Raw genomic sequence first — 22,915 nt, forward strand, 5'->3', positions numbered from 1 at the left:
ACGATCGAGTTGTATTCGGGAAAGTAGCTTTTGTTTCAAAAGCGTCTCATTGCGTTCTATTTCTAATTCTACTTACAATATCTCCATTGTCTACCAAAAAAGATGAATTTTAGAATGGACCCGACGATTTAAAATCGTTGGTCCATCTGCGAATTTGATCTTGCAATTTATGATTATTGCTCTAATGTTATTAAATGAACCGTTTGTTTGGGAAACTGAATATGCGACATTTTTGGCCAAAATGAGATTTTTCATATATTCTGAATCCTCATAAAAATATACGTGTTCTGACAAAAAAAAAGAAAAATGTGTTCGTTTGTTTGAATTTTGAAGAGCAATTATGATGTACTACTTGCAGTTTTCGAAATAGGAGTGCCCAGGATGTTGAGTTTTGCCTGAAACTGTTGTATGGTATTAAAGAAATCGAAAGATTCGGAGCCAATTTGTTCAAAAACAGTTTTTTTGTTGTTTTCTCGGAATTGTGTAAAATGGATTGATTTAGCAGTTTATGCAGTTTCTCAAATAAATATTCAAATATCAATGCAATACTTTACTATTAGTCTTCAAGTCAGGTGTTTTCTCAAATGCAAAATAGTCAAACTGCTTAGTATACGCAAATTATACCAAGCACGTTATGATGCCTTTTCCCCTTATCAGTGTTTCTTTTACTGCGATGTACAAGGCAAAGTGCACAATATTTTGATCTCTACAACTGCAGTTCAGAAATGAAATCTCCACAAATCTTTAATGTATTTAGGTACACATTGACTTCGATCATCAGAGACCTTTAACCTTTTTTGATGGTTTTACTAATATAAACCAGAATTCCCAACCATTGCAATGTGCAAATGTAAAATTCACAAATCTAGTTACACTTCACAACGCTCTTTACTCAAAACAACATGATTTGTGTGACTTTCTTGCGCGTTTAAAATATGTATAAAAATGAGCCTGGGGTAAAACGCGTGCATGGTGGTGCAATTCGACTCAATTGTATGAGGAATAAATGATGAACGCATGGTTGTTTGTTTATGCGAATTGAAACAACTAAAACAAAAATACGAGTTAGGTTAATAAAGCGATTTTTTTCAATCTTTTCGTTGCAGTTCGTTAACTAATAACTAATGGTAATATTCGTTAAAAAATGAAGTATAAACGATTTTACATGTGATTTTGTTAGTTGACATTATTCTGCCCCACGCGACAGCAATCCCTTCTAGTGGAGACGCGTGGTTTTTCATGCGAAGTCTCGTTTGATTAGCAATGGGAAAAATACATTATGTGTACCTACAAGAGCGCAATGCAAGGCTGCTTAACCCTTTTGTTACCGACAACAAAAAACACCATTACGTTACCGACAGAGTACCCGGGTACCCACGGACTCAAAATGATCATAACATTGTCAGTTTTTCACCGATTTTGACGATTTTGGATGCTACGGATGCAGGAATTTACCCGCTATTCGAACCCGTTACATCGAACCGATTCGGATTACATGGTTATCGGAATTCCTGATTAACTGGGCCAAGTTCCGAAGTTTGTATATATTGAAGATATATATTCAACCAAATAAAGATTTCTTGCGTCATGACTAACAAACTTCGTTGAAAATGAAAAGAATGTAACTTAACTACGTCAAAGGACCATCCTATGATTTAATCCCGGAACGGTATATTTCGGAAACAGGTTCCCATGAGGCCTAAAGTAGCCGCAAACTCATTTTGAAGGAACCCTGCCAATATGGGTATCAAAATTCATAAAATTGTTTCGAAAGCATGATCTGATAAGCAATTGGACCATAGGATGGTTTGACAACGGACCGGTCATCCTGGAACAGGTTTCCGTGGGGCCTAAACTGACCACAACCTCATTTTGTATAAACCCTGCCAATATGGGTATCAAAATTCATGAAATTGTTTCGAAAGCATGATCTGATAAGCAATTGGACAATAGGATGGTTTGACAACGGACCGGTCATTCTCAAAAAGGTTTCCGCGGGCCCCTCATTTAGAAGAAACTCTGGCTATCTTCCCTTGTCCGTTATTTCTTGTCAAAAAGACTTAAAAAATTCTTGACAGGGTCTCAGAAATGATTTATAATGAACAGCGCCTGTGCTGTAAGTTATATCATGAAAATCATTGTTTTTTGCTGAATAATTTACAAAAATAAAAAGAACGACTAAAATTTTCAAAATGTTTTGTGGTAACAAAATGGGTCAAAAACGTGACAAAAGCGGGACGTGATGAAATCGGGTCGAAAATGTGATAAAGTCGGAGGTAGACAAAATCGGGTTAACACTGTGTTACATTTCACATTTATCTTTCCACTTTTTTGCTTTGCACTTCTCACTGCTCACTATTCACTCCTCACTTGTCGATCGACCTAATAACCATTCGGCCTAATTCCGTTCGGCCTAACGGTCATTCGGCCTAATGACCCAGCATCAGTCCCATCTTCTTGGAAAAACATGTTTCCGAAACAAAGACTACATTTCCGAAACAAAACAGTTTTGATGCCAGGGTCTCTTCTAAATGAGTTTGTGGCTATTAAAGGCCTTTCGGGAACCTGTTCTAGGATGACTGTTCCAGTTGATATCCATCCTATGGTCTTGTATGTATGTTTGTTTCCGCAACAATTCCAAGAATTTTGATACCCATATTGCCAGGGTTTCCAAAAAATAAGTTTGTGTTTACATGAATAACATGTTTCCGGAACGATTCCAATAATGTTGATACCCATAGTGCCAGGGTTTCTTCCAAATGAATTTATGGTCACTTTAGTCCCTCCAGGAACCTGTTCCAGAATGACCATTCCGGTTGATTTCCATCCTATGATCTCAACTACATGGAAAACAATTGTTTCCGCAACAATTCCAAGAATTTTGATACCCATATTGCCAGTGTTTCTTCTAAATGAGTTTGAGGCCATTTTAGGCCCTCCGGGAACCTGTTGTTATGTTTCATAATGTGCGAAATTATGGTCCATTTGGGTATGTAAAAAAAATCAATACCATATTTGTTATGTTTGATACTGCATTTCCTTTTTTTCCCATCACCTTTCTTAAGGATTCAAGAATTATACCGTTGAAAGTAATTTCATTTCAAAACATTTCAAAACAGGTTAAACGAGGGAGCTGCAGTTTTCTCGGAGAGAAATTTGGTGAGAAAATTCCATTGTATTTATTGACTAGGGGCCCTCCTTAGTCGTGCGGTAAGACGCGCGGCTACAAAGCAAGACCATGCTGAGGGTGGCTGGGTTCGATTCTCGGTGCCGGTCTAGGCAATTTTCGGATTGGAAATTGTCTCGACTTCCCTGGGCATAAAAGTATCATCGTGCTAGCCTCATGATATACGAATGCAAAAATGGTAACCTGGCTAAGAAACCTCGCAGTTAAAAACTGTGGAAGTGCTTAATGAACACTAAGCTGCGAGGCGGCTCTGTCCCAGTGTGGAGATGTAATGCCAAGAAGAAGAAGAGTGGAAGAGTGGAATCGCCAACTTCCTATTGTTAACATCTCGTGGATAAAGGGCAGGCTCTTTTCCCCATCTATTGGGTCAATCTGGGAAACGAAGGCTAGAATACAATATTGCATATACGAACTTTCTTCTGGAAGGAGATTCTCTATTCATCCCGTGGATTCGTTTTTTTCCCTTCATACATAAGGCTGATGAAATACAAACAATAGCATAATCATGATCAAATCGTTTGTCAGATATGGCCAGTGCTATCGGCATGTGCCTGGCTACAATAAATTGTAGTATCATCATCATCATCATCTGGGAACCTGTTCCAAGATGGTCGTGCCGGTTGATATATATCCTATGGTCTCAACTATTTGGAAAACATGTTTCCGGAACAATTCCAAGAATTTTGATACCCATATTGCCAGGGTTTCTTCAGAATGAATTTGTGGTCACTATAGGACCCACGGGAACCTATTCCGGGATGTCCGTTCCGAGTCCAAATGATCAGATAGTCCTTATATGTTGTGAAGTAATAATCCTCGAATTTTCTACGAAACTGGTAGCTCAGGATACAAGAAATCATCATTTGATTTCTGTAGCATCAACTTATCCATCCAATCCGAAATGGTTATCTATGCATGGACGGGTAGAGGACGAATTTCTGAATCCATAGCAAATGGAATCGTATAAATCGGTTGAAAACTGACGAAGTTATGGTCATACCAAAACCGTGGGTACCCGGGTACCCTGTCGGTACGGTACGAAGTAAACATATTCAGAAGCCCCTCCCTAAGCCCCCATTACTGTATTTTCATTTTGATACCACCCAATCCTAAATTCTACCGAGTTTGAAGATGTCACGGAGTTTCAATTCAATTTTATCCAATGATATTATTCCATGCAATAAATATAGTATTTAGTTTTCCTCAAATAACAACGAAAATGGTATCTTGTGAAGTGAACGCAAGGCATAAAGCAGCGGCCTTGGTAGTCATATGGCTACTGCTTCTGCCTCATACGCAGGAGGTCGTGGGTTCAATCCCAGGTCCGTTCCATTCTCCTACTTTGTATCTTTCTCTATATTTCTCATGTTCCAGCAATCGCTAGAACTGGAAATGGATTCCATACCGTTTCCATTACTATGCCTATACCTTCAACTTGAGTATTCTAACAGTAATCTGCTAGAATTGGAAATGAACTATAGAGCTCGTTTCCTACATCCAATTAGAAATTCCATCAGTTGCTTTCTCCTATCTATCACATTGGCAGCTAGTTAACCAAGACGATATTCGACTTGCAGTGAACGAGTGATTGCATCATCATTTCCTCCCCCTTCCCTACATTGACTTGCATTCTGACGTGGCAGGTGCCAGTATGACCTAACAAATGAGATCACCAGTCCAGTACAGCAAACATCTGTTGGTTCCCTGTGCAAGAACAGCTGATCTGGTCATAATGGAGTAGCAACTACGAGCAGAAAATCAAGCTCAAGCAAGCTCAAGCTCTTGTGAAGTGAACGCAAGGCATAAGGTTTCTATGCTCATACTGGAACTTGGACTGCTTTACAGTTGAAATTATAATTTTTCCGTTTTCAATTTCCTGACGTGTCTCCGCATCTCTCCTGGATCCTGAACATCTCTAGTGGAGCCTTGGTACATTCTGTCGAATGACGTTTGAGTGAAAAGACGTTTAGTCGAAGGAATATTTAGTCTAACGGACATTCGGTCGAAGTTGAATTGCAGCAGAGCGAATCGTAAGACATTGTTGCGGACCTTATAGATCAATTGATCTAAATTCGTGAATAATTTTAATAACCTAGAACATCTGCATCAAACTAATTTGGACTGCACATAATATGCAAGGGCTTTAGGGACCTGCAGGGACATGCTGGGTTGATCTCCGTTATGAAGTTCTTCTAAATCGGCAATTTTTACTCATATCGAATTTGGTTAATCGAAACTTTATACATTTTGAATGGCAGCATCTGTACTTGAGCTGATCTAAAAAAAAAATGAGGACAATGAGGATCCCTAGAAACACAACAAATTAGCAAACTACAGGAAACTAGATGAGGTGGATAAGATAACCGTGATAGAATTGTGAAAATCGCTTTTAGAAGACGCCCGGTAAGCTGCTGTTTGAAATCATGATTCTGATGGTTTCTTGATCACAGTATTCGACAAGTCAAGAACATGTACTTCCCAACATGCAATTAAGTTCAGGCTTCCCATAGTACAAGTTCCATACAAATGCTTGCAGTTCATTCATTAAATGAAGCGGATGTGATGAAATTTGCATACAAAGTTTAGTCACAAGATGAATCATAATGTACTATGCGTCTCCATTAAGGTAGACCAAACATGTTTGAAAAAAAGAAAAAAAATCAAAATCATTTTTTCGAGACGTAGGGGAACTGTCCCGATCTCCATCTCACTGAACATATATTCATCTCATCGCGAAACAAAGGAATACAGCACCAATTTTGTCGCTTCTTTTTGCGTGCTCACTGCTGAAAAAAAATCATAAAAATTAAAAACAAATCAAATTGCTTTCCATTGCTTTGTTTTTGATGGGATGAATATCAGAGCCATGAGAAGAATTCCAGGAGCAGTTCCCCTATATCTTCGGTAAATAAAGTTTTTTTTTGTTGCCAGAAGCCAGAAGAAGCAAAGTGGGTGCTCAACAAGCATAAAGTTTATATGTGAAAATTCGACTAACTTACTTTTTCCATATAATGCATACTTTCCACTCTTTTACCTCTAGTAGGCGATGATGTAGTCACTCAATCATTAGTGACATTTACAATCTTTACTTTATTACGAAGAGGCTCCCGAAAACCACGAGTGATTTTGGCTATAAACAAAATTGTAATACCTACACTCCAAATAATCTAAATGTTGTTTCCACCTGAATTTTCAGGTACATTTTACGTGCACACGTAGCTGCAAATGCTTCAGAAAATTCAGGTGCAACTTACGTGTCCGGTGAATTCTATTCAAAACTCAAGTAGAACTTACCTGATTTTCACGTAGAATGAGAATTCTATAAAAAAAATCAGGTAGAAGTTACGTGAATATCAGGTGGAAAAAATCTACGTACTTTTTCAGGTGGAAACAACGTGCAGATTTTTTTGGGTGTAGATGAAAAATGTTGGAAGAAATAACTTCTCGCGCTTAGGATCATAGGCGCGTAGCTGCAATGATCGATTTCTATTCATCGATGTTTTCATCTTATTTCTGCAGTTTACCTTAGATTTTATGGCCTACGACGAGAGAAATCGATCAATGCAGTTACGCCTCTATGGTCCTAAACACGAGAATTCCATCTAATCCATATACAAAGTCGATCGGAGACGGTAGTGAGCCCCAATATCGTTAATTTCAGTCAATTTCAAAACTAGTATCGAACAAACGAAGTAAATCGACGCAAATCGCAAATTCTGCATGTAGAATAGCTGAATGGCACGTTTCACTCCAATTTGAAAAACCAACTTTTACTCTACACACATTATAACTTTTTTTTTTTGACAAAATCACTCGCAGTTTTCGAGAGCCTCTTCGTGATAAAGTCAAGTGTAATTAGCAAATATAGCATTAATTAAAATGTGTCAATCGATCGTACTTTTTCATTATACATCCTTCCTCTTCTGCTTCTTCAAGATTGTTCAGATGACTATTCACCCACGAAAATAATTATTACGCCAGCGCTGTTTTTCATACAAAACGGGCAAATTTGAGGATCACAGTCTAGATTTCAAGTGAATATTTTAAGCACATATTTTGCCTCCCAGCCTAGAAAGACTTGAATTTTCAATTATTGATTGTTAGTTGTAAGCATGTACACTGAAAAGTCAAGCTTCAGTTTGAAATAATTATAAATCCACGACTTTTTTAGGTCTTCATATACAGGGGATGGACAAAATAAGTAGCACAAAATGCAATCAAAATCATCGTCACGAAAACATTACCGCTCAATGCTAAATGTACTGTAGGTGGACAAGCGGCAACCAGGTGGCGGTAGTGAGCAAACGTCAAACACAAGCAAAACCGATGGAAGCGCCATCGGTGGCCGATCGATCACCTACAAAAAATTGAATCCACCGTTAAAAAGCTGAACGATGGAACATGTGTAGAGTGAGACATCTGTTTCTCTGCGTAAGTAGAATAGGCAAATTTTGGGTAAAATTGGACGTGTTGTTAAAAATTGAATAATGTAACCACAAATGAAGTAGGGCTCTTGCCAATTAGAACCATATATTAGGATTTGAAATTGGACCGGAATCAAGTGAGATATGGCCATTTCTTTATAATCGATTCCGATCGATACTTGTCAAAGGGGTCAGACCAAAAATTCATTTGAATTCCGCTTTTTGATAGATCTTTCGACAGCTCTTCATTTATGGTTTTCGATCAGAATGCGAAGTATGAATATAAAATGGACCATTGATGGCTCTGATCGCTTTCAGGACCTACGGATTGCCCCAAGGGAAATGTGTAAGGGGACATTTAGGTTTTAGCACCAATCATTAGACGGCTCTTTTCTCATTGGTTTCAATCAGGTTGTGAAGTATGAATAAGAAATGAACCATTGACAACTCTGACTGCTTCCTTGACCTACGAATTGCCTTTGGGGAATCTTTGGAAGGGAACAAATCAGTTTTATTACCAAAACCAGTAATTCGAAGATTCTTTTTTCTTGGTTTTCGACCAGGAAGCGAGTATGAATTAAAATAGAACATTGATGGCTCTGACCGCTTCCAGGACTTACGGATAGCCCCCTGTTGCAGGAAACAGCTTAGTTTTAGCACCAAAACCAGTCAGTCGAAGGCTCATTTCTATGATTTTAGATCAGGAAGCGAAGTATGAATATGAAATGGACCCTTGACGGCTCTGACTGCTCTCAGGAACTATTGGTTGCCCCGGGGTTACCTGTGGAAGTTATCGCCGCTTTTCGATCAGGAAACGAGGTATGAACATAAAATACCAGGATCATTTTAAAAATATTACCCGAATCAATTTTTTTCAGTCATTTTTGTTAGATGATACTAAGACCTTCAACCTGAAAGCAATCTGAGTAATCAAGTGTCTATTTATGTTCATGATAAAAACCATGAAATAAGAGCCGTCGAGTAGCTGGTTTTGGTGCCAAAACTGGAATGATCCTTTCAACAAGTTAGGCTGAGGCAATCCATCATGTTTCAATTTTTAGAGCTTATTTTTAAGTGCTAACTATGAGGAAAAGTAGATTAAAAATATCTAAACTAGACCATGCAGTTTACAAATGACCTCTTTTCTTTATATTCTTTAGTGGAGATTGAAGGAGGGTTGCATTAAATATAAATTTTATCAATAACAATAAGAAAGACGAAATTCATTAAATTTATTGTTAAGAAATTAGTGAACTTGTTGAAACGTAAGTTGTAAGTTAGGCCGGAAATGACCAAATGCTCTGATTATTTTTTTCAACAAACTATACTACTCCATATTTGCAATATGCAATATTTCGGGGCTGACTGTCATTCCCGAAAGATTGCAAATGGCAAAGATGGATTTCTGTCATTGTTTACTTTTCAGCTTTTGCAAAATCCAAACCAATTTTTTGGCGTGCCAATGAAATAGGTCTCAAAATATTGTTTGGAAGGGTTTTTTCATAAAATTTTCACAGTAGGTAATCATTCAATGCTAAATAAGCATAATGATTATGGAAAATCGATGGAAGATCCATTTTTCTTTGGATTTTGTTCGGTTAAAATCGCTCCACATTTCCATCGGCATCGGGGCAAATAGTCGGTTAGGGGAGTAGTTTGTTGAAAAAAATAATCAGAGCATTTGGTCATTTCCGAGCTAATTTACAACTTCCGTTTCAACTTATCCCGCATTTCAACTTGCTACGGTGTACCTTACCTTGTATGGCAAGCACAGTGAGTATAGTAGAGGAAGTCAATAATTATTTCCACTCAAAAACATCCTAGACAAGATCAAGAATCGAATAATGTACATACAATACAATATTTTTTGATTATTATTATTATTTATTCAGACTAAGGCCGAAGTGGCCTGTGCGGTATGTAAGAGTCTTCTCCATTCGGCTCGGTCCATGGCAACACGTCGCCAGCCACGCAGTCTACGGAGGGTCCGCAAGTCATCTTCCACCTGATCGATCCACCTTGCCCGCTGCGCACCTCGCCTTCTTGTGCCCGTCGGATCGTTGTCGAGAACCATTTTCACCGGGTTATTGTCCGACATTCTGGTTACGTGCCCGGCCCACCGCAGTCGTCCGATTTTCGCGGTGTGAACGATGGATGGTTCTCCCAACAGCTGATGCAACTCGTGGTTCATTCGCCTCCTCCATGTACCGTCCGCCATCTGCACCCCACCATAGACGCAGCACTTTCCTTTCGAAAACTCCGAGTGCGCGTTGGTCCTCCACGAGCATCGTCCAGGTCTCGTGTCCGTAGAGGACTACCGGTCTAATGAGCGTTTTGTAGATGGTCAGTTTGGTACGGCGGCGAACTCTATTCGATCGAAGCGTCTTGCGGAGTCCAAAGTATGCACGATTTCCAGCCACTATACGCCTCCGAATTTCTCTGCTGGTGTCATTTTCGGCAGTCACCAGTGAGCCCAAGTACACAAATTCTTCTACCACCTCGATTTCATCACCACCGATGCCAACTCGCGGTGGGTGGCTCACATTGTCTTCTCTTGAACCTCTTCCTATCATGTACTTCGTCTTCGACGTGTTGATGACTAGTCCAATCCGCTTGGCTTCCCTCTTCAGTCTGATGTAGGCTTCCTCCATCTTCTCAAAGTTACGTGCCATAATATCTATGTCGTCGGCGAAGCCAAATAGCTGGACGGACTTATTGAAAATTGTGCCACTCGTGTTAATCCCTGCTCTTCGTATTACCCTTCCAAAGCGATGTTGAATAGCAGACACGAAAGACCATCACCTTGCCGTAACCCTCTGCGGGTTTCGAAGGGACTCGAGAATGCCCTGAAACTCGAACTACGCACATCACCCGATCCATCGTCGCTTTAATCAACCGTGTCAGTTTATCCGGAAATCCGTTTTCGTGCATTAGCTGCCATAGCTGGTCCCGAACGATTGTATCATATGCGGCTTTGAAGTCGATGAATAGATGATGTGTGGGCACGTTGTATTCGCGGCACTTCTGCAGTACTTGGCGAATGGCGAACACCTGGTCCGTGGTGGAGCGTTCGCCCATAAAACCCGCCTGGTACTGCCCCACGAACTCCCTTGCAATTGGTGCTAGTCGACGGCATAAAATTTGGGAGAGTACCTTGTAGGCGGCGTTCAGCAATGTGATTGCGCGGTAGTTGCTACAATCCAGCTTATCGCCCTTTTGTAGATGGGACACACGACACCTTCCATCCACTCCTGCGGCAAAACTTCCTCCTCCCAAATATTTGTAATGACCCAGTGTAGTGCTCCAGCCAGTGCCTCACCACCGTGTTTAAATAGCTCTCCTGGTAGTTGGTCAACCCCAGGGGCTTTGTTGTTCTTCAGCCGACCAATCTCCTCCTGGATTTCCTGGAGATCCGGGGCCGGTAGAATTATGTCCTGCGCGCGTTCCCCTAGGTCCATCACCATACCGCCATCTTCGTCTGCCACATCGCCATTCAGGTGCTCTTCGTAGTGCTGCTGCCACCTTTGGATCACCTCACGCTCGTTCGTAAGAAGGTTCCCGTTTATGTCCTTACACATATCGGGCTGTGGCACGTGGCCCTTACGTGAACGGTTCAACTTCTCATAGAACTTTCGTGTGTTATTAGTGCGGTACAGTTGCTCCGTCTCTTCACGGTCTCGATCTTCCTGCTGACGCTTTTTCCTCCGGAAAATCGAGTTTTGTCTGTTCCGCGCCTGTTTATATCGTGCCTCATTCGCTCTCGTGCGGTGTTGCAGCAATCTCGCCCATGCTGCATTCTTCTCTTCTACTAACTGCTCACATTCGCCGTCATACCAGTCGTTTCTCCGATCCGGGGGCACCGTGCCAAGTGCAGCGGTTGCGGTGCTACCAATGGCGGATCGAATATCTCTCCAGCCATCTTCAAGAGACGCTGCGCCTAGCTGCTCTTCCGTTGGGAGTGCCACTTCCAGCTGCTGCGCGTATTCTTGGGCTAGTCTACCGTCTTGTAGCCGCCCAATATTAAGCCGCGGCGTCCGACTTCGACGCGTGTTGTACACCGTCGAGAGTTTTGAGCGCAGGCAAACTGCAACGAGGTAGTGGTCGGATTCAATATTCGCACTGCGGTAAGTGCGGACGCTCGTGATGTCGGAGAAGAATTTACCGTCGATTAGAACGTGGTCGATTTGGTTTTCCGTTTCTTGGTTAGGTGATCTCCATGTGGCCTTGTGGATATTTTTGCGGGGAAAGAAGGTGCTTCGGACTACCATTCCGCGGGAGGCTGCGAAGTTAATGCATCGTTGGCCGTTGTCATTCGATACGGTGTGCAGACTATCCGGTCCGATGACCGGTCTATACATTTCCTCCCTTCCTACCTGCGCGTTCATGTCACCGATGACGATTTTGACGTCCCGCAGTGGGCATCCATCGTATGTCTGCTCCAGCTGTGCGTAGAACGCTTCTTTCTCGTCGTCGGGTCTCCCTTCGTGTGGGCAGTGCACGTTGATGATGCTATAGTTGAAGAAACGGCCTTTAATCCTCAGCTTGCACATCCAATCACGCGTTGGCGCATCTTTCCCAGCACTATGAAGCCGGTTCCCAGCTCGTTGGTGGTGCCACAGCTTTGGTAGAAGGTAGCCGCCCGATGCCCGCTTTTCCACACCTTCTGTCCTGTCCAGCAAATCTCCTGCAGCGCCACGACGTCGAAGTTGCGGGGATGTAATTCATCATAAATCATCCTGTCGCAACCTGCGAAACCTAGCGACTTGCAGTTCCATGTTCCAAGCTTCCAATCGGGATCCTTTATTCGTCGCCCAGGTGTTTGCCGATTATATCGAGTCGCATTATCTCTTATATTGTTCGTAATTATTGGTTTTCCAGGCGGCTTATTGGGCCTGCGCAAACCTCCTGTCTCGCCGTAGGGCCGTCGTGTCAGGGCTGTTTAGCGTCCCACCTAACACCAGGACTTGGGCTTGTGCGCTTTGAGCGGCACACGGTCGCTTTGGCGGAGCCTACTTGCGGATACATGCAGCTTTTTATAGAGGTTTAACAGGGCCCACTGTCAAACCCCACCACATCCTAGGCAGGCGCCACAACTCGCAGATGGCCTGGGGAGGGATCGTCAAGCCCTTGGACAAAGTATATTTTTTGATAGGGGATTTTTTTAATAATATTTTTTACCAAAAAATGCAACGCGTTTTGTTTTGATTTCTTCTACGCAAAACATAATTTAAAAAAATCTTCCATTAAAAGTTTTTGTTGGTAAAACTGAGCTTGCCACATATTGCCACTAATTTTGTTGTGCCACGTAGAAAGTTATGACGCTTCGAAGATTAATTGTTCAAACCATATGGAAAAAAAATCGTTTATTCTGCCAGCACTGCTGAACTTGGTGGACCAATAATTAAACTGAGTATTATTTTAAAATTATTGATCTTATAGGGCTTTGCAGCTAATGGGAGTTATTCGGAATCATTTCACAAAGTAAAAATTCCGACAAGAAGGAAGATGGGTTTTGCCCTCTGACAACCATATGTTTTCCGGTAGTGCTGGCAGAAACATTGATTTATTGCATATGGTTTGAACAACCAATGTTCGAAGTGTAATAACATTTTTTGTAGAACTTCCAGTTTTCGGCATCTTTCAGACTATATGCTAACGTATTGAGTCACGTGATTGACGATAATTTGAAGACATTAAGAGCAAAAACGTAAAAAAGTACGTTTTCCCATACTAATCTCCCTATAAATTTAAAACGCGATGGGGACAGCGAGGACGCAACCAATCGAGCCCATATTTTGCACAGTTGATTGGGGCCCCAAAACGATTCAGAAAAACCTTGATGTCACTTGATGGGATGAACTTTGAGTTTTTTTTTCATACAACTGCAACTAGTGATTATAGAAGATTCGATTTATAATTACAGATTTATGAATTGTGCATTGAGTTAACTGAACTTGATTTGAAAATCTTCAGCTAAAAATATACTTAAATCTACCGTTATTCTGTCACCACTGCCACTGTGAAAGCGGGCTAAGGTCGTCGGGAGACATTGGCTCATTCGCCGAAAGCCATAATAAGCACATAAACCGAAAATGGGTGCTGTTAATCAACAATTGTTGTTCCGTTCACCACCGTTGCCACTCCACACTTGACGGGGGTGGCCCATAGAAAGGTGCGTGAAAGCCAATTGAAGACACGATATGAGCTGGGTTGTTGCTCTTCATTTGGCGCGATACAGCCATGTTTATGTAGATTTGTAGATATCTACCAAGCCAGTACCCCGTTCATCGTATATATGATTGGCAGAGTATAGTGCTGAAAATGGAGTGAATACCGACCGACATAAAAGCGAGCTGGATTGAAAACAATTTAAGCGACGACTTTATGGAGCTCCTATCCAAGGCACAACTGAGTGACCCTGCGGGTGATTGTAAATAAACTTGTATAGCAGTCGGTAGGTAGGTTACGTGCGAGAGCGGCACATAGCCCAACGCAACACGACAGACCAGATGCCGGTCATCATGGTGTTTGTTTGCGTTGTCAGTTGTAGTCTGGGTCTTTCCTATAGGTGGTGGCAAAGTCAAGTTCAGATGTTGAATCGTAGAAGCAATTCCCCGTTTGTGGCGACGATGCAATCAACCGAGCGTGTGGAATGTTTTGATTACTGTGCTCACATTTGCTCTGCCGATTGATGACTACTGTATTACAGTGATAAGGCGTAAATCCGATTAGAAGAAATCTCAGTCGCTTCGGATGGCTTCCGTGTGGAATTGCCCGGTATCGAGTGTTCTAGCCCCAGTTCAAGGAAACTGAGCCCGAACCGAAAAGTTCAATTCGTTACGCTGTCCACGACAATCCTTGAACTATGTTTTTTGACTCTGCACGGAATTGTCGAGTGATTGCGTGTAGCAGGAACAGAAAAGAGAACAATGTTTCTATTTTGGAATTGGTTTACAGACCAATGAGCAACCATCCAGGGCACAAAAGTGATAATTAGGAGTTTCATTTTCAAGCGAGCGTTGCCTTGTAAACGTATTTATGGACTCGAATTGAGTTGAGCGAAGATGATGTCATTTAACTGGAAACGTGATTTAATGATTTGATTGTTCTGAACTGCGCGTTTAGTTTAGCTGTGTGTCGTAGTTTGTCATCTGCAACTGTGAGTTTTCATCACGATTCAGACAAAATTCATTTATATGACCGGATACGTTGAAATTTTTTCGATGATGAATAGAACATTTGATAATAAAAGGCATCACTAAATGCTCAATATAATCATAAACCGAATAATGAAAAGAATAAGCTTATCCAATGATAAGTATGCGCCCTGACCTAAAATATAAAACATAGGGAAACTGTTTGCATATCCATCTCACTGAACATATATTTATCTCACCGCGAAATAAAGAAAAACGACACCCGCCGCATGCCGTTGAAAAAAAAACACAAAAACGAGAAACATCAAAATCTACCTGTCATAAGACGAGTTTAAACAATCCCATTGAATTCCACCACTTAATTGTATCCTGACAGATACGTATTTCGACCTCAACAGTAAGGCCGTCTTCAGTGTCTTGTACTTGACTCGACTTGAAGAAAATGATCGCAGCTTACACTATTTATACTATGCGTAGGTATAATAATTTATCTAGGTACTTATCTTACTACGGTGCTTATTTCTACTCGCTTGATGCGCTTAATGCTTAGGTATAAACTTGAAGAGCCAGGAGCTACCATTTCCTTGATCTTTATTCAACAACCGCGTTTGTACCTGTCGGTAGATTTCCAAGCTCTCAGCAACATCAAGTTTCCACGAAGAAAAGACATTTCTTAAAATTGTAATGTTTTATGTCGTAATTGAATGATTTTCCTGATATACATGTTCAGCCACCTTAGACCTAAACTCATAATTCAATCCCTTATCAGTTTCCTCTTAGCCTTACTTACTTCTGCAATATGTTCTTTGAACCTTACATCTAACGATCTTTTGTTTGACCTACATATACTTTATCACACTGTGAACAATTAATTTGATAAACCCCGGCCTTATTTAACATTTCTACTCTATCCTTTGTGGAGCCCAACAGTGTCTTCAGTTGATTGCTTCTGCTGGAGAATACTAAATCGATGCCGAATTTCCTCAGTCGATGGCGTAGCTGGTGGGTGATGTGTCGATCATAGGGGACTGATACCCTCTTCAGCGGTTCATCGATCGGTGTTAGAGTTGTCAGTTCGTTTTTCCGTAGGTTCCTCTGCTTCTTGTTGATGATTGCTTGTATTGTTCTTTCCTTGTATCCATTGATCCTTGCTGTTTCCAAGATGTGTTGTAGCTCCTTCGTTTTTCCTTCTTCGCTCAGGGGAATCGTCTGCATCCTGTGGATCATGTGATGAAAAGCTGCCATTTTGTGCTGATACGAATGATTTGATGTGTATGGGATGACTCTCATGGTGTTGGTGGGCTTCCTGTAGATTTCGAAGTCTAATGTTGCATTTGTTCCCTTGATAACCAGTAGATCCAAGAAAGGTAATTTACCTTCCTTTTCCTCCTCGTGGGTGAATTTGATGTCTTTATGCACGTTGTTTATCGCTTCCAAAATCCTGGGTAGATCTTTCCGGTTGATGATGCTGAAAATGTCGTCCACGTATCTCCACCACTTCTCGGGTAGTACTCCTTGTTCCTCTAGGTTGTCCTCCAAATTCGCCATGAATAATTCGCACAAAAACGGTGATAGCGGATTTCCATAGGTGCACCCTTCGTTTGTTTGTAGAAGCTTCCACGGAATGTAAAGTAGTTCTCATTCATGCATAATCTTGCAAGCTTGAGATACATCTTTACCTTTCCTCGCCATGTTGTATCCGTCCGTTGTCCTAGTAGCCAATCCTCCAAAAGGTTCAGAGCATCCTTCACTGGAACGCTTGGGAACAATGCCGCTACGTCGAATGATACCATGATGTCCTCTTCTCCGATGTTTCCTGATTCCAATATCCTCTTGGTGAACTCCTGGGTGTTTACAACTGATCTGCTGGGGAACGGCTTCGGCATACTCTGGAACTCCTTGACTAACCACTTGGCCAAGTTTTGTGTAGGGGATCCCACTGATGAAACTATTTCTCGCATCTCTGTACCTGGCTTATGTATCTTTGGTAGTCCTTTGATCCTTGGTAACACAGGGTTCGTCATTTTAACGCGGGCTTCTCCGATGATCGTCTTGCATTCCTTTATCGTTTTATCCGTAAGTCGGATTAGTCCGGGTAGTGGGTCCACTCTCAAATGCCTGTATGGTCCTCCGTTGATTTTTGTCGTCATCTGTTCATCGTAGTCCTCTTTGTCCATTATCACCACTGCGTTTCCTTTGTCCGCCTTCATGTAGTAAACTGGTTTCTCCTTTAACTCCTTTAAAATCCTCCTCTCGTCTTTGTTCGATGTCCCATGATGTCCTGCTTTGATGGCGTCTGCTACGATGTTTCTCACACTATTCTGGTCCCGTTGATCAACATTTCGTGAGATCGCTGTCTCAGTATCCACGATTATCTGCTCTAGATCCGCTTTCTGGGTTGTCGCATACCCTAACCCCTTGTTGAGGTGTGCTAATTGTTCCTCCGTAAACTGTTGTGTCGAACGGTTAACAACGAATCCCTCGATCATTTGTACTGTGGGGTTAGTCGTTCTACCTTCCGTCGCTGATTTACCTCGTAGAATGGTCAATTTCTTCTTGTGCAGTCTCCAGTCTCCAGTCTGAAGGCGGACAAAGGAAACGCAGTGGTGATAATGGACAAAGAGGACTACGATGAACAGATGACGACAAAAATCAACGGAGGACCATACAGGCATTTGAGAGTGGACCCACTACCCGGACTAATCCGACTTACGGATAAAACGATAAAGGAATGCAAGACGATCATCGGAGAAGCCCGCGTTAAAATGACGAACCCTGTTTTACCAAGGATCAAAGGACTACCAAAGATACATAAGCCAGGTACAGAGATGCGAGAAATAGTTTCATCAGTGGGATCCCCTACACAAAACTTGGCCAAGTGGTTAGTCAAGGAGTTCCAGAGTATGCCGAAGCCGTTTCCCAGCAGATCAGTTGTAAACACCCAGGAGTTCACCAAGAGGATATTGGAATCAGGAAACATCGGAGAAGAGGACATCATGGTATCATTCGACGTAGCGGCATTGTTCCCAAGCGTTCCAGTGAAGGATGCTCTGAACCTTTTGGAGGATTGGCTACTAGGACAACGGACGGATACAACATGGCGAGGAAAGGTAAAGATGTATCTCAAGCTTGCAAGATTATGCATGAATGAGAACTACTTTACATTCCGTGGAAGCTTCTACAAACAAACGAAGGGTGCACCTATGGGAAATCCGCTATCACCGTTTTTGTGCGAATTATTCATGGCGAATTTGGAGGACAACCTAGAGGAACAAGGAGTACTACCTGAGAAGTGGTGGAGATACGTGGACGACATTTTCAGCATCATCAACCGGAAAGATCTACCCAGGATTTTGGAAGCGATAAACAACGTGCATAAAGACATCAAATTCACCCACGAGGAGGAAAAGGAAGGTAAATTACCTTTCTTGGATCTACTGGTTATCAAGGGAACAAATGCAACATTAGACTTCGAAATCTACAGGAAGCCCACCAACACCATGAGAGTCATCCCATACACATCAAATCATTCGTATCAGCACAAAATGGCAGCTTTTCATCACATGATCCACAGGATGCAGACGATTCCCTGAGCGAAGAAGGAAAAACGAAGGAGCTACAACACATCTTGGAAACAGCAAGGATCAATGGATACAAGGAAAGAACAATACAAGCAATCATCAACAAGAAGCAGAGGAACCTACGGAAAACGAACTGACAACTCTAACACCGATCGATGAACCGCTGAAGAGGGTATCAGTCCCCTATGATCGACACATCACCCACCAGCTACGCCATCGACTGAGGAAATTCGGCATCGATTTAGTATTCTCCAGCAGAAGCAATCAACTGAAGACACTGTTGGGCTCCACAAAGGATAGAGTAGAAATGTTAAATAAGGCCGGGGTTTATCAAATTAATTGTTCACAGTGTGATAAAGTATATGTAGGTCAAACAAAAGATCGTTAGATGTAAGGTTCAAAGAACATATTGCAGAAGTAAGTAAGGCTAAGAGGGAAACTGATAAGGATTAAATTATGAGTTTAGGTCTAAGGTAGCTGAACATGTATATCAGGAAAATCATTCAATTACGACATCAAACATTAAAATTTTAAGAAATGTCTCTTCTTCGTGGAAACTTTATGTTGCTGAGAGCTTGAAATCTACCGACAGGTACAAACGCGGTTGTTGAATAAAGATCAAGGAAATGGTAGCTCCTGGCTCTTCAAGTTTATACCTAAGCATTAAGCGCATCAAGCGAGTAGAAATAAGCACCGTAGTAAGATAAGTACCTAGATAAATTATTATACCTACGCATAGTATAAATAGTGTAAGCTGCGATCATTTTCTTCAAGTCGAGTCAAGTACAAGACACTGAAGACGGCCTTACTGTTGAGGTCGAAATACGTATCTGTCAGGATACAATTAAGTGGTGGAATTCAATGGGATTGTTTAAACTCGTCTTATGACAGGTGAAAACATTCCACTAAAAAGCTCAAAATAATTTTCTTATCAAAATCTATTTCATTGCTTTGTGTTTGATAGGAGGGATACACATAGGAGCTATGAGATGAAGTCCAGGAGCAGTAATCCTATATCAATTTTACCTGAAATATGAATGTAAAAGCACTTCAATTTTTTTTCTAAAACCTCACAGAAATCGGATTTATGAATATGATATTGTTTGGTGCATCGTGTCAACTTTTTTTTATACATCTTTATTAGCGAGACTTTCAGTCCAAAGCTGGCTCGTCTCGTATTGGGTTAATTGTAGAGTACATTTATTGGTGCAACTAACGTAACATTTAAGGAGAATTTGTAGTGGGTACATTACCAATTTTGCATGAGTTGAGAATTAAATATAGAAAAGATTTTAAAAATCTTAGAATTTTGATAAAAATGTTTGAAATTTTGATCAGAATCTTTCTATGCCCCCGAAATATTTTTTCTATTCCCAAGATTTTTGATCATGGTCAGATAGCTAAATGTTGAATTTATTAATTTCTGCTCTGTTTGCTTCTCCGAATTGTAGCCTTTGTCATTAAGTTTAAAATGAGAGTACATAAATAATATTCATTCATTGCATTTGATTTATACAGAATGACTCAAAGACGACGAATCAAATACTCAACTCGTGAGTGACTCGTGACTGGCGGCTGGTATTAGATGAGAACATAATTTCCATTTGAAAAAAACGCTGTTCGGGAACCCTTGGTAGATTTTTTAAAAACAGACAGGAAATGAAAGATAAGAAGCTATATTTTCACGTAGTTGAAATTTTAACGATGGTTATTTTTTGTGATAATATTTTTTTTACTGTTGTGTGTGTGCATCATCTTCTATCCTTCACCCATCCGGGGGCGTTGGACAAGTAGTACTACGCATAATTTGATCAGATCTCATACTGCCCTTTTTGTTGTGAAGAGATAACTTCTGAAGCAAGAATAGTGTCTGCAAGAAGTGTGGGGAAAGGGATGTACTAGCTCTCCATAACAGGTACAGCAGAATATCACATGGACGTCCTTATGCATACTAACTACTTAGGGAATAGAAGGTCAAGAAAAACCACCGCTGCTTACTAAAGCTTGATCCGGATACCTGGGACTCACACAATATCCGCGGCAATTGCAGCAAACGATGCCCTATGCATACAGACCCCATTCGATTTTGGCAACACGTTCGGAACATTTGTGTTGCAAAAATCGTATTTTTTTTTTCTCATGATTCTTCACATTTCTTCACTTATTGTGACCTTAGATATACTGTGTCAATTTTTTAAGCAGATTTCGAATGTTTTAGTTTTTTCGTGAAAATTTTTTAAGCGTTTTTTACCTTTTTTTACGACGGTTTTTTGCTCAAATTTCAAAATCTAAGTATTTTTACGATTTTTACTACGATTTTTGTTACGTCGGTTCAGATCTCTAACCATTTTTTTACGAACATTATGAGATTTACGCGGTTTACAAGCGATTTCAAAAATTTAAAAAAAATGAAAAAAATTGTGGTCAAAATCGAATGGTTTGCGACGTCTCTTCCAGCACGCATAGGATCGAAGCAAATTTTCTTAATGGTGCCTTGGATGTGGTCTCGGCGGAGGTGGAACATTAGATATTACTACTACTAAAGTGCACCAGCTGGATGCATGTGTAGGTCGGAGTCGTTACGAGGGGGTGGCCTTTGGTTTGGAAGTTCTCCTAACAGATGTCGGTGTCACGATTAGTACTGCCACTGCATCCAAAGCAATCGAACAGAAAATCGGCGGCCAGATTTCGTTGGAGCACTTATAGTAGTTTTGCTTTTTATTTTTCTTCTGCTCTTTTCTTTAATACGGCAATTTTTTTCCTTCAAATATTGCAAGTTTTACGCCTTGTTCGACTCCCATGCAAAAAATATTGTCCCACCAAAATATGTTCCCACAGAAAAGCAATACACGAATCTTCTTTCAAGTATACATAAACTATGTTCTCAGGGACAGGAAAAACCGAAAACAAATAACACAAAACGCACATGAACAACTTAATATAACGTTTACAAGGAAATTCAGGCACTTCAAAATATAATAATCTGAATAATCGCGATACAAATTTAGTTTAAAACTGGGAGTTTTATTCAAATATTTAACGGAATAAAAAAACATCACACCCGTTTGATTTCACAGCACACTCATGATAATATTTTTTTATATTGTGAAACCCTACAAAACAAGTGCGGAGCCATGGGCAGTTAGGGCGGAATATCAGTCTATTGGAATATGTTTCGAACATAGTTTCTTTCTGGGTTATCGGCTTCCAAGAGGTGAAGCGTGTCTCCGATGCTGTGCACCACTCCATTCGAGGGAAATATAAATAGGACATTGAGGTAGGAATAAACATCGAGCAATCCATGGCGATAGGGATCCTTCGGGAAATCTCATTCGACGAAATCAAGTTCAGAAAAAAAATCTGTGACCAACGTATATCTCGTCTGCAGCTTGCTCCCGAGCATCAAACAGAAGGTGAGTGATCAAAGCACCAATACTTCTTACCCCTTTTTTCTTATGGGGTAAGTGAACGCACACCATCCGGGCTTGGGTGGCTTGAGGACGAGCATCTCGGAATCCAAAACAAAATTCACTCGCGTTTTCAAGGGCACTCCACTCAATATGAAAGCATCGCACGACTGTCATTTTTATTATTCCACGCATGCTGAGACGCAGCAAAGCTGGAATAATGAAAACAAAAGATGTCCGCTGCCTCCGTATTGAGTGGCGTGCCCTTGAAAACGTGAGTGAATTTAGTTTTGGATTCTGTGATGCTTGTCCTTAAGGTCGGTCCTCCAAGGTGTTGATCCACAAGAACTGTTTTAGGCAGCGGATCCATCTTCCACGATTACTCTCGTACTGCCATCGATATGACCATTGCCAGTCGGTCCCTTCTTCCCATCCTGAAGTAAAAAGTTGTTTCCAATTTCTGTGAAAGCAATAACTATCTGATTCAGGTCTTACCCCATGCCTTGTCTTCTACCGCCACCAGGAGATCACGAAGGCGTTACGATGATGCTGAGTGAGAGACTTGCGAACGCTATTAACAACGCGCCTCAGAACATGGAACCCCCGCATCGACTTCACCCATTTTTTTCTTAATGCTGCTAGGACGGCCATTTCTCGAACCAGTAGCCGCCCGGGCTGAAAGTAGTTCGCCCTTTGTTGGTGGTGGGGCGGTAAAAGTCAGATAGAAGGTCTTCAGAGCTCTGGAGGCCCCCCTGGTCATTCTGGTAAGGAGAGTGTAACAAACAAAAAAAAAAAATAACGTGTGTCAATCGATGCGAAGAAACAGTGGGGAGGATTTTCTTGACCCAGTGAATCCGGTTTAATCCACCGCCGAATTCTGGGGCAAAACTAACTTTTACAATGCCAAGCGGAGATCAGACAAGATCGAAAAATCTTCGATGTCCAAGTCCGATGTCGGAACTGGGGGAGTATTTCATATTCTTGATATCAGTAAGTGATCCATTCCAGCGGTATTTAGGAGGACCACCTCTTCCTAATTAATAATGCTGGAGAATTTCTGAGTACTCTCGGACTATCCGATGTTCCCGAACAATCAGCAATTTCCAGCAGCTGAATTGTCTTTCGTCCAGTCCAGAAGGAGGAGGAATTTCGATCCAGT

At 41.2% G+C, this 22,915-nt stretch overlaps 1 pseudogene; it reads left to right on the forward strand.

Annotated features, from left to right (window-relative positions):
• LOC134210722 (leukocyte receptor cluster member 8 homolog) overlaps positions 1-22,915 on the forward strand; it is a 308,392-nt pseudogene that overhangs the window by 1,362 nt on the left and 284,115 nt on the right.

Source organism: Armigeres subalbatus, chromosome 2 (assembly GCF_024139115.2).
Source record: "Armigeres subalbatus isolate Guangzhou_Male chromosome 2, GZ_Asu_2, whole genome shotgun sequence".
NCBI classification, from domain to species: Eukaryota; Metazoa; Arthropoda; class Insecta; order Diptera; family Culicidae; genus Armigeres; species Armigeres subalbatus.